We start from the raw sequence: 11,731 nt of genomic DNA, 5'->3' as shown, positions 1-11,731 counted from the left end.
CAGCTAATTTTTTGTATTTTTAATAGATACAGGGTTTCACCGTGTTAGCCAGGATGGTCTCGATCTCCTGACCTCAGGTGATCTGCCCGCCTCGGTCTCCCAAAGTGCTGGGATTACAGGCGTGAGCCACTGCACCCAGCCAGGTTGGCTTTTTAAATAACAGCTCTGTAATGAAGTACTCTTGGTCAAGTAGATACAGTAGGATCTAAAACCAGTTAAATCACTAACTGTGAACATTTGGGCAAATTATTTAACCTCTCCTGGCCTCAGCTTCCACATCTATAAAATGAGAGCACAAATTATATAGAGCTTTGAGAGTTACTGTTGAAATTATAACAGTGTATTTGTAAGCAAGCTGACTTATGCAAAATGCCTGGCACACAGTAGGTCCTTAGACAAGGCTGCGGATGTGGCTTCCTCACGTCATTGACAGAGAAACACTTTTCCATCACAGTCATGCCCAGATGATTTTAAAACTGTGAGTCCATTTATTGGGCATAAGTATCCTACCTTACGTTTGTCCCTATTGAACTTCAACTTGCTTTTGATTTATTGAGGTCACTTTGACTTCTATTCCTGTCTTCTAAGGAGTTAGAAGTTATGCTCTTCTGAATTTGTATTCTGTGAACCTCATTTCCAAAGGATGAAAGAACAAGAGAAAATACAGGTTAACTAGGGTCATAAGGCTAGCCGTCTAAGGCAAAATTAAGTGTAGATTTGGCACAATTATTCAAAACCCAATATGACAAAATGTTTTGGCTGTAACTGTCTAAGCCTTAAGAAAAGAAATACATTTTCCTATCAATTTTTCACTTCACACTGCGAACACAGACCAAGCCAAAGGGGTAGAAAGACAAATGGGAGGTCAAAATTAACAGCATGCTTAGGGAACAAGGAATAGGGAACCTGTGACTCTCCTCCCCGGCAAGCTCTCCCTGATTTTTAAATGCTTCTGTCTTACCAAGGTTTATTTTGAGAGTGTTTCTAATCTGAGATATTTTATCGGCTAAAACCTTATTTATCCTGCTCCATTTTCTGTATTTTCCTCCAGCATCTTTGATTCTCAGCATTTACAGCAAGCACCGGATCTCTCCTATAGCCCGAAGCTTGTTACACTACCGCAAAATAAGATATAAGCACCTCATTAATTACCATCATCAAGAGAATTAGTGTGCCTATCAATAAATATTAAAGTTGTACATTCTGTCTCTAAAGAATGAACTTGCCATGCACAGGTACTGGATGCCTTCCCACCTGAGACAGATCTCAATCACAGAAGACAAGGAAAACCCTGGCGGCAGATTCTATTTTAATCCAAGGATTTGGGGAGGGACTTTCCTCCCAACTAAGGATTAGTTTTTTTCCTTAGAGCCTTGTGACTTTGAAAACCAGCTAAAAATGCATATCAAAATGTAAAATGCCTAAATCAGCATTGTGGGAATCATTTAAAATGTACTGACAAAGCTGCTCTTATAAGTTGAGATATTAATTCAACATTTTTATGTAAAAAAAAATTAATTACATTGAAATACACAAAAATGTTTGGAAGAAAGGCTTTTTGCTCAACTGCAATTTCTAATTTTCTAACAACACAATAATTATACTAGTTCATACTTACTGAAGTTATTATGTACAACACACTGTATTGAGAAGTGTAGGTGCTCATCTGTTCACCACCACAATGCTATGAAGTCTGTGCTATTATTATTTTATCCACCAAAAATGTGGGACTTAAAGAGACTGAGCAACTTGCTATAGATCACAGATCTGTTTTTAAAAATCAGCTGCATACATGGGGGAAAGAATACCAAACAATTCTAAGAATATGCTCCAAATGATACAAAATTATATACCTGTAAAAGAGCTTATTGCAGTCTTAGGTTGCATTAATTGAAGAAGATGGTCCAGGAAAAAGGAGGTAATGACCTTGCCCAAATCCTTGGACCTCAGAATTCCTCCAGGGGTCTGTTTTCAGTATGATGAACACAGTTTACGTGGAATATGGATAAACCAGGGGGAACGTGGCCAAGACGACAGGAGGGCTTGAGTCATGATATCGGAGAGATGACTGCAGGAACTAGCAGTAGTAGCCTGGAAACAGAAGAGTATCAGGCTTTGTGAGAGACTGTAGATGGTCTAAAAACAAGAGCATTAGCTGGGCTCCAGTTTCCCCTTTTTCTCTTATTAGTACCACAATGTAGAGTAAGTTATTTAACCTCTCTATATCTCGGTCTTCTCATCTCTAAGGTGGTGCTAATAATGGCACCCTACTTCATACAGTTCTTGAGGGAATTTAGATGAGATAATACAAAGAAATTACTGTCCATTGCACCTGACATTCGAGAAGCTCCTAGCAAATGCTAGCCACTAATATTATGGTTGCTGTCATCATTGCTTCTGTGGTTCTTAAAACAGAATGATGATTTCCAAAATCACTGCAGAAAACTGGTCTCCCAGGATAAACAGGTGGCATGCCAACAAAGACTTCATGGTTCCAAAGGTTTGGGAAATACCAACTTACAGAAAGTTAAGCAAGATTTTTTACTCTGCGCATGTGGCTCTCCAAGAAGAGGTAAAAGTCTGTAACAATTCCCAGCTGTGTTTGGTTAGGATCATTTTTAAAGAACACTCCTTGGAAGGAGTGTGTTCTATGAGCTTTGGGTCCCAAGACCACAGAAGAGTCTATATCGTCATAAGCTATGCCCATCGTCATCTGATGTTGATGAAGCACACACCAGAGAACGTGGCCAGAGGTTTCGGGACCCATAAGGAGTAAAGAATGGCTGAATGTGGTGAAATGGGGAGGCAGGCCACTGGGCAATTAGAAATGTGAAAATGTGCCTGGTTGGACACAGGGTATGAGGCAAGCAGCAGCTCATTTGAGAAAATTGGTGGAGTAGTCCCCCTGGTAAAAGCTTACTTTTAAAGTAAAATGGCCCAGATAAACCTGAGATTCATTAAATGAGGCCTGGAAATAAGGTTGCCCCATATAGACTCAGCCACAGATGTATGAATGAATCAAGAAATGAATGAATATTTTTATTTCAAAGTTATCCCCTTTCCTATAAAACATATCATAAAAATCACACCATTATTATTACCATTGATTACCATTATTGTTAAAATTATCAACAACATCCAAAAGAGTATCACCTGAGTCTTTATGTTTCAAGTTGAGTGTATCACATAAATCAGGCTCTTTTGATTCCTACGTTTTTATTTGTTGGCTTAACCTCCAGGGCTCCATTGGAATAAGTAACACTACACAAAAACAAGTTCCAAATGTGAGAGATTCGACAGAATCCAGGACAGGCTTTGTGTGGACATGGATTTTCACATGCGTATTCAAAATATTTGCTGTCAACGGTACTTGGTGAAAGTGATTGTTACATACAGCATGGCTAACTTTTTTATGTAAATGAAATGCAAATGCATGCAATGTTATCTTCAATGCAGATGTAGCAGAAAGTATTAAGATATGCTGAGAGCCTAATTAGGTCCTACATCAAAAACTATATATAAACTTGACTCCCATGTCTCAAGAACACAAATTGAGTCTAGAAATCCCAGTTTGCAAGCTTAAAAAAAAGATGTACATATATATTTTAAATCACACTTCTTTTTCTTCTCCTTTCTCTAAGTCTGAACACTTGAAAGGATGATCTTAGACAGATATTTCAGCGTGGGGGAGGGGGTGTGGAGTGGGTGGGAAATGAACAAGTTTCTTTCTAACAAAAACCAGGAAGCAAGAAAAGAAAATCAGCCACGAGCCCCCCAAAAAGGCAAAACAAAGCTGTCTGGTGCTTTCCATCTTCATATTAAAAATGATGACGTGCCAGAAAGCATATTTTTGCATTTATTTCCATTTCTAACCTTCCTGGAGACAAACACATGTGCATTCCTTCCTAATCGCTGTTACAGTAAAACCTTATGAACTCCAGTTCCACCAATTCTCCATGTTGATCCTTCTGACAGGGGTGAGTGCAAGTTTACCTTTATTTAAGGAGTGAAAGGGTTGACAAAACAAATAAATACCATAAAAAGCATTGCAGCATGCCTGCTCAACCTACATGATATAAGCTCTTCTTAAGCACTTAGCAGCATTGTTCATATAGAAAACTATTCAACTGTCTTTTCTATTTATTACAATAGATTCTTCAAAAGAACTCTCTTGTGTGACACTTTGTCAGCCCCTTATATTTTACTATGCATAGTAGAAAAATGGGAAAACTGAACATCTTCGTAATTGTTCATAGTCCAGGCTCCTTACTAATTCTGAGGAGTCTTGCCTTCTCATTCCTCAGCAAAGTGTAGTAGGCTTAGAGTGGCAAGTACCTGGGGACTCTCCTGGCTCTAGCTGTGACTTGCTCTGTGTCCTTGGACAACTCAGTGGCTTCTTTCCTGCTAGTTTTACGGGGCTTTTCTTTCCCCATTAACATTCTAAAATTGCTTTGCGAATCAAAATAGAAAAAAAAGGATGCAGAAACAATCAGAAAAGTATGGAAAGTACTTTATAAATGTAAGGTGTCACTGGTCTCTAAATTGTAAGGGCGTGTGGGAGCGTATGTGTATGTGTAGTGTGTAGTGTAGTGAAATACTCCACATGCACATGCATATATATATTTGGATTCATAAATATTTACATGTGTATATACATCTGCATGCACGTATACACTGAGCATGCATGTATATACTGTACTGAGCTCATATAAAACATGTGCATAGGTACTCATGGATAAGTACAGATATATATATGAATATACTGACCTCGGAGTAATCATACATATAACACATATGAGTATATATGTATACGATGATATACTCATATATACACACATATATTGACACATACCAGAGACACACATCCTCAAAAATGGTGAGGATGTATATATCTATCTCTGCCAATGCACACATTAAATGTGCACGTACCTGAGCTAATTAACCTGTGCACCTTGCCATAGAGAATACCTGAAACGGCCCAAGACAAAATCTAGACCTATGTATCCAGGCTGAAGGGCTTAAAGCAAACAGAGCTTATCCAGCTCTATTCCCCTCTGAGTTTTCTTCCATCTTATCTAATACACCCTCTGAAAAGAAGGATCTTTTTTAGTTCTGCTAAGATCCCCAAATGCTCTTAACATCTCCAAAGCTCTCTAATACAAAAGGACCCAGTTGCTGCAAGGCACAAGAATTGCACTGGCTTCACAGCACCACAGAACATGCCCAGCGGAATACATTACACACCGCTCCACGCAGCTCCTCTGAAATTGATATTGCTGGCATCACTCGCCCCAAATTTCTAACATTGTCATGATAACCCCATTTGTTCTCAGGCGCTGCTTCCCACATTTTAAAGTAACAGAATTTTCCCCATGTCTGTCCTTCATCATGCCCTTTCTTTAAAGAAAAAAAAAAAGTCTTCCCCTGGGGTCTTCCTCCATTTTGTGTAGTAATTCCTGCTGTTGTCAGTCGATTATCAAGTATATAGCAAACATTATTTCCTGCTAATATCCAATCTGTGCAATTTCAACCAGGCTTGCACCCCAACCTGAGGACAATGGAAGGTTTTGTCTTCGCGCTAAATAGTTTGGTTCAGAGGATAATCGTTAGAGATGCTCAGAACATGTGGGGTTGTTCTGGGCTGGAAAAGTTAGTGAAGTAGGGGAAACCTGTTCTGCTCCACTCTGACCTTTTCCAGCACTCCCCTCAAAAGAGGAAACCATTCAGCTACTTCAAGTCTCTCACCTCTGTACTTATCCACGGGTACCGTACCTTCGTGCACCTTGCTTCTCCTCTGCCCCGCTCTCCTAATGACCATCTACCCTCCTGATGGGGTTCCTGGTGGTAGCCTGACCACCTCTCCAATGACTGGTCATTGACGGGGCCTGCCTGCCCCCAGAATTCACCTCCAAAGCACAGCATGCTCCTGGTTCCTTGCCACTTCTCAAAAAGCTTCTGATTTCTGCTCTGACACCAACTTCCTGTCCTCTGACCTCCCCTCTTCTCTCTCTATATCCTTCAACACCACCCTTCAGCATTAACCACTGAAGGAATCGCTAACCTCTCTCAGAGGCTCCAGATTCACATTTGCAAGTGTCTGCTGGACATCACTGAGAGGTGACAACGTGCTAACAGCCCTTGCTCTCGGTGCCTCCTCAGCCTCCGCGTCCACTCTGGCGGTGCTTGAGGAGCCCTTCAGCCTGCCACTGTACCCTGCGAGCCCCTCTCTGGGCTGGCTGAGGCCGGAGCCGGCTCCCTCTGCTTGCTGGGAGGTGTGGAGGGAAAGGCACGTGCAGGAACCGCGCAGCGCATGACGCTCATGGGCCCACCAGAGCTCAGGCGGGCGCGGGCTAGGAGGGCCCTGCACTGGGAGCCGCCTTGGGCTCGGCGGGCCGTGCACTCGGAGCCGCCAGCTGGCCCTGCCAGCCCAGGGCAGTGAGGGGCTTAGCACCCGGGCCAGCAGCTGCGGAGGGTGGGCTGGGTTTCCCAGCTCTGCTGGCCCACTGGGGCTGCACTTGAATACTCGCCGGGCCTCAGCAGCCTCCCAGCGTGGCAGGGCTCAGGACCTGAAGCCCGCCATGCCGGAGCCCGCTGCGGTGCACTCCTGCTGGGCCGGAGCCTCCCTGACAGGCGCCACCCCCAATTCAGTAGCGCCTGGCCCCTTAGACCACCTAAAGGCCGAGGAGTGCAGGCTGGTGGTGCAGGACTGGCAGGCAGCTCCACGGGCAGCCCTGGTGCGGGATCCACTAGGTGAAGCCAGCTGGGCTTCTGAGTCTGGTGGGAACTTGGAGAACTTTTGTCTAGCCAGAGGACTGTATATGCACCAATCAGCACTCTGTGTCTAGCTCAGGGTTTGTGGATGCACCAATCAGCACTCTATATCTAGCTAATCTGGTGGGGACTTAGAGAACCTTCATGTCTAGCTAAAGGATTGTAAATACACCAATCAGCACCCTGTGTCTAGATCAAGGTTTATAAGCACACCAATCAGCACCCTGTGTCTAGCTCAAGGTTTGTAAACACACCAATCAGTGCTCTGTGTCTAATCTGGTGAGGACTTGGAGAACTTTTATGTCTAGCTAGAGGATTGTAAACGTACCAATCAGCACCCTGTCAAAATGGACCAATCAGCTCTCTGTAAAATGGACCAATCAACAGGATGTGGGTAGGGTCAGATAAGGGAATACAAGTAGGCTGCCCGAGCCAGCAGTGGCAACCCACTTGGTTCCCCTTCTACACTGTGGAAGCTTTGTTCTTTCGCTCTTTACAATAAATCTTGCTGCTGCTCACTCTTTGGGTCCACACCACCTTCATCAGCTGTAACACTCACCATGAAGGTCTGCAGCTTCACTCCTGAAGTCAGTGAGACCACAAACCCACCGCAGGAAGAAACTCTGGACACGTCTGAACATCAGAAGGAACAAACTCCAGACACACCATCTTTAAAAACTGTAACACTCACTGTGAGGATCCGTGGCTTCATTCTTGAAGTCAGTGAGACCAAGAACCCACTAATTCCGAACACATCACCACATAATGTCCCTTTGTAAAGTATCAATCAAATCAGCTCTGAATGCTGCATCTTCTTTCCAAATCCTAATAGGGCTGCCACTGTCCGAATTTTGCAAGTTTGAAATGCTTCATATATGTCTTTCTGTTCCCCTCTCTTTAGGACTCCACGTTAAGTCAGCATCTCAGTATCACCTCCACATAGCTTCCCACCTCTGTCACTTACATTCCATCCTCTCTCCTACTACTCAAGTTCAGACCATCCCACCTGCAGACCAGGATGAAAGCTCTCTCTTTGCCCCAGAAGTAGCTGGCATCTTACCATGGAAAGCATGTACACACTAGGGAAAGAGCCAGGATTCTAGTTCGGAATTGCTGCTTCTTCACAGATAGACTTTGGGCAGTGACTCAGTACTTTTCAGGCCCAGTATTCACATTTCTAAAATGTGAATGAGGCTCTTTTCTTATTGCTTATTGAAGATAATAATGTCTGGCTATTGTTACAACCATCAAGGCCTCCCTCCTCCAATCCAGATGCTTCCAAAACCTTCACCCTCAGAGAGACTGACCAAGGAATATCAACAAAAGGCCCTCACATCTTTATTTTGAAAAGTTTCCCAGGCAGTCTTGGTGCACAATTAGATTTTGTAGTCTCTGCTGTAATCCATCATTGAACTTGAAGCTGGAATCCCCTTCCTAAAGCATAACTCGAATCACATTATTCCCAAACTGAGAAACCTTCAAGGGCTCTGTATAATTTCCTGAGAACATTTTAGGCCCCTCATCTATCTTTTCTCCTTCCCAAATGGTAACAGACCCTTGTGCTAAATTAGGCTATTTCTTGCTGTCTCTCAGTTATGACGAATTCAGTTGTATCAGAAACTCAACTGACAGTGGCCTAAACAACTAAGCATTCATTTATTTCCACATAACGTGAATTCTGGGGGCAGATGGCTTTGTGCTTTGCATCACTGGTTGTACAAGGTCAGGGATCCAGGCCACAGTTGGTAATTCTCTTGGTCCTCCCCTCAAGGTGGGGAGATGACAGGAGCAGCTGCGGCAAGCACCAAGTCCACACCTGTGTTCCAACGCTGGGGATGGGAGAGGCCTGCACAGAGAGGTCCTCCTCAATGCCCCTTCTCTAATCTATTGGTCATAACTGGGTCACATGGCTACAAGGGAGGCTGGAAAAGTGACTGCGATGTTTCAGCCTCTATAGTGGGAGACTAGAAAGGGAGAGGCTCTGTGAATGACTATGAGTAAGCAATTATTAGAAACCCCTAAATACACCCTCAGTATCACTGCCTAAACTTAGAATTGTCCTTCTTTTCCAAATCTGTGTCTATTTAAATAATTATAGCTAACATTCAGTAAGTGTTTGCTATAGGCCAGGCAGTGCTTCGAATGCTTATGGGTATTAATTCTTAATATTTACAATAAATCTGAGGCAAGAGGATTATTCTAGCAACTGTACAAGTGAGGACACTGAGGTTCAAACACAGGCAACCTGACCCTGGATCTCACACTCCTAGCCACAGCACAACACTGCCTCTCAAGGAACAGCTTAAGCATAACCTTCTCCAGGAAGAGGATCTTGCATGCAATCCCCCTACCAGATGCACAATTTTCTTCCTTAAAATCCTCTGATGTACTTCTCCTATGGGGAGGACCATGATATAATCCAAAGAAGGGCATGTCTGAGATGCACGGAAGCACTATTAATAATTACAACAGGAAAACATACTGTCCCATGCAAACCAGGATGTATGAACATCCTACCTGTGGTTCTAGCCTTCGGGAGAGTGCTTGTGTACACATCACATTTCTTCTTACTGATGCACTGGGATTTTGAGGGCGGGCTCTACACATGAATGGTATATCACCTGGGTGGGCTTCATATGGTGCTCTGCTCAGAGTAAGTGCCCTTGGTCAATTAGCTATATGCTGACCTGAGGGAGCCTTGAAAGGGTGTTAGGATGTCCTTACACAAGGGACTACAGGGTGGCATCTGTAGAGAGTGGGAAAGGTGAAGGCTCTAAATCAGATTGCCTGTATTCAAATGCTAGGTCAACCATTTGCAGCCTCTATGATTTCGGACATTTTGCTTCACTACTATGGTGACTGAGTTCTCCTATCTGTAAAATCATGATAACAAAATAAATTTCCCTACAGCATGTTTGGGACCACTGAGTGAGCTAATGCATGTAAAATGCTTGACACAGAAAGACTCCAAATTTAGGCAGCTATTGATTAGTTAATTAATACAAACATGTTCATTAATTTGTGGGGAAAAAATGTATATGAGTAGAAAGGGGCATGGCAATTGTGTCACATGCTAAGGTATTACAGGAAGATAAGTTTGGATTGTGTGTGTGGCTGCTGGGCTTGACCTGATAGGCACCATCTTTCTCCCAATGCTTTTAAGAACAGAGCTCAAAGTTCAGAGTGCTATCTCTGCTTTCATGCCAGTATTTTCAATGGTATACACACAGACACACATCCTGCTGATGCAAAATCTGCTACAGACTGGGATGGGGTCATATTCAGAGCCCTGCCATGATAAATAAGACTCCTTTCTGTACTTTTGTGCTTTCTTATTTCAAAACTGGGTAAAAATGTGACCCCTTAGATACCTCGTGGCAAAGATTGTACAGATTTAAGTAAAATGGTTAACTGAGAGTTAACTGGTTAATTCTATTCTAAACCAGGTTTGTGGTTTTGCTGTCTAGAGGTAGAAGAAAATGGCATGTTGAACATAAATGCAGGTTTGCATCTTGTCTTTGGCTCCTTAGGTAAGAGATGCAGGGAGGCAGCAGTATCCCTAGTGGTAACCAATGTTTAAGAACTGACAGGCCAGGCACGGTGGCCAAGCCAACAAGGTGAAACCCCCCTCTCTACTAAAAATACAAAAAAAATTAGCCGGGCATGGTGGCGGGCACCTGTAATCCCAGCTACTTGGGAGGGTGAGGCAGGAGAATTGCTTGAACCTGGGAGGTGGAGGTTGCAGTGAGCTGAGATCATGCCATTGCACTCCAGCCTGGGCAACAGAGTGAGACTCTGTCTCAAAAAAAAAAAAAAAAAGAACTGACAAAACTTGTATTAGTCTGTCTTCACACTCCTGATAAAGGCATACCAGAGACTGGGGGAAAAAAAAAGAGAGGTTTAATTGGACTTACAGTTCCACAGGGCTGGGAGGCTTCAGAATCATGGCAGGAGGCGAAAGGCACTTCTGACGCAGTGGGAGTAAGAGAAAAATGAGAAAGATGCCAAAGCAGAAACCTCTGGTAAACCCATCAGATCTCATGAGACTTATTCTCCACCATGACAATGGTATGGGGGAACCACCCTCACGATTCCAATTATCTCCTACTGGGTGCCTCCCACAACACATGAGAATTATGGGAGTACAATTCCAGATGAGACTTGGGTGGGGACACAGAGCCAAACTGTATCACTCAGCTTTTGCAGACATATGGAAAGGCAGGACAATCTCAGCATCAGTTAGAAACCTTTAAGACAGCAAACCTGTTGCTGGTGTTCCTGCAGTGTTCCAGGTAAAAGCTTTGGATATTTTTGTCTAGGCATATTTCGGTTTCCTCTCACGTGAGTGGACACTGAAACAAACAAATGAACTAGCTAGGAAAGATGCACCTTTATTCATTGTAATCTCAACCCCAACTTCTTCCTTTTCATTATTTCACCTGGGAGAGACCTTATCACACTGTCTCCATCAGCAGATAACTCCCACTAACTCAAGAATAAACAGAAGTATCCAATTTGTCTACACTGATATATAAAAACCATAGTATTTTCCTACTTACTTTGATCAACCCCAATTTGGAATGTCCAGTCACTGCCCTGGGGACCCATTAAGAGTCTATGGAAACAAAAAATGCATGAATGAGTGTTGGGAGTTGATTACAAGTCCAACCCTCTATAAGGGTCACGGCATACTTCTGTTTATTTAATACGCACAACTCCAAGAGAGAGAGGTAGTAATCTCGTCTGTTGGGTTTCTCCACAAAACCCACCCTAAGGACACCAGCATAACAGGGGAACAAGTCACAGTGGGATAGAAATCAGCTGGTATTTAAACAAATTATACAAGTAGCATTCATCCTAGGAAAAAGCAGAACTTTCTTGGATCTCTTTCTTTTGAGACAGAATCTTGCAGTGTTGCCAAGCGCCCATGCTGGAGTGCAGTGGTTCAATCATAGCTCAG

This window comes from Colobus angolensis, unplaced genomic scaffold, assembly GCF_000951035.1.
Source record: "Colobus angolensis palliatus isolate OR3802 unplaced genomic scaffold, Cang.pa_1.0 Scaffold19, whole genome shotgun sequence".
Classification (NCBI taxonomy): domain Eukaryota; kingdom Metazoa; phylum Chordata; class Mammalia; order Primates; family Cercopithecidae; genus Colobus; species Colobus angolensis.
Note: the sequence above shows the minus strand (reverse complement) of the source record.